Consider the following 2002-nt stretch of genomic DNA (forward strand, 5'->3'; position numbering starts at 1 on the left):
GATTTTTCCTCATTCCTTGGGGGATTGCAGGGTTTTCATGATTTCCCACTGATTGTAGGTTTAGATTACATTTCAGGGGAGAAATTAGGAGAAAATTCTTTCCTGTGAGGCCCACAGCTGCCCAGAGAAGCTGTGGTTGTCCCTGGAAGTGTCCAAAGCCAGGTTGGACAGGGCTTGGAGCAATTTGGGGCAGGAAACGGCACTGGAACATCTGTAAAATCCCTTCCACCCCAAAATGCTCTGTGCTTCTGTGACAATACCGAGGATTTGCCACGAGATCCACTTTGGACCCATTTTTAATTTATTTCCGTGGATAAAAAAAGAGTTCTGGAGTTCCTCAGCCCCCTGCTCTGCTGCTTGCTGTGTGACCAGGGCTGGGAATCACCGCAGGAGAAACGTCACCGGACGTTCCCTGGGTCAGCCTGGATGGCCTGTGGTTACTTTGTGACCTTTGTTTGTGACCTTTGCGCCACCATCCTGCTCCGTCCCGCCTCCCGTTCCTCATTAAAACAGACATTGCAGCAGCTTTTTGTGTCTCTGTGTTCCTTTTCCTCATCCTGCTGCACCAACCTGATCCCATCGTCGGGATTTTTCCCATTCCCGAGGGATTGGGAAAGCTCTCCGGGTGAATTTCCCTCCTGCAGCCGCTGCTGCTCCTTCCTTTCCCACATTTCTGGCCTTTTCGGGAGGTTTTGCCTCAACGCTGGTTTTTCTGCCTCCTTGGTGTCCTCAGGCTCGGTGACAAAATCAGAGCATCATCAGGGGTGGGAAAAATCCCTGGGATTGTCGAGTTCGAGCTGGGATCGACCCCAGAAAAAATCCCACGAAATTCCCTCCTGGACACCTCCAGCCATGGGAATCCAAACCCTTCCGAGGATTTTCCCTTTTCCAGGAGGAATTTCCCCAAATCCCCACCTGGCAGATCCCAAAATTCCCCCTTTTGCTCCGGGATGAGCTCCCCCAGCTCCCTCGGCATTCTCCATTCCCATCCCGGGATTTTCCAGCTCCTTCCCAACTCCAGGATCCAAAAAAAATCCCAAAAAAATCCCAAAAATATCCCCCAAAAAATCCCCCAAAATCCCCAAAAAATCCCCCAAAAATCCCCAAAAATCCCTGAGATTGGGAAAGAATCCCAAGGTGATCCAAGTCTGAGCTTTGATGGATCAACATCACCAATCCCAAATCCCAGGAATTCCCTCCTGGACACCTCCAGCCATGGTGACTCCAAACCCTTCCGAGGATTTTCCCTTTTCCAGCAGGAATTTCCCCAAATTCCCACCTGGCAGGTCCTGAAATTCCCCCTTTTCTCCCTCAGCATTCTCCATTCCCATCCCGGGATTTTCCATCCCCTCCAAGTCCCTCAGCATCACCTGGACACGAAGGTGATTCTCCCTCGTGGAATTGGGGATTTCTTTGGGAATATTTTGATGATAAACCTCTCCTGGCTGAGTTTGGAATCATGTGGAATAAAACGGAATAAGCATTTTATTAACAACATCAGCAGCATCATTTAGGGTCTCAGGGCGACTCGGGAATGTGGGATTATTCCAGAGTCATCCCTCTTTGGGGAATTATTATCCTCCTGTGCAAGGAAAATAAAATTGCCCAGGTGCTGTAATGATGTTTAATTAACGCTGGGGAGCTCTTTAGGTGATTAAATTGGATTTTCTCCAACCACATAAACCCCAGAAAAGAGAAATCCCCCAAACCTCAAAAGCCAGGGACCTTCATTGTTGGGTTCAGGTAGAACTGGTTTTGCTACATTTTTACTCATTTTTATATTTATTTCTATTTCTATTTCTATTTCTATTTCTATTTCTATTTCTATTTCTATTTCTATATTTTTTATTTTTTTATTTTTATTTTTATTTTTATTTTTATTATTTTGATCTATTTTTTATATATTTATTATATTTGTTTATATATACAAATATATATTTATATATTATTATTATTTCTTTTAATTTTTTTATTTCTTTATTTTGACAATTTTTATAATTAT

This window comes from Lichenostomus cassidix, chromosome 25, assembly GCF_008360975.1.
Source record: "Lichenostomus cassidix isolate B80296 chromosome 25, HeHo_3.0, whole genome shotgun sequence".
In the NCBI taxonomy this organism is placed as follows: Eukaryota; Metazoa; Chordata; class Aves; order Passeriformes; family Meliphagidae; genus Lichenostomus; species Lichenostomus cassidix.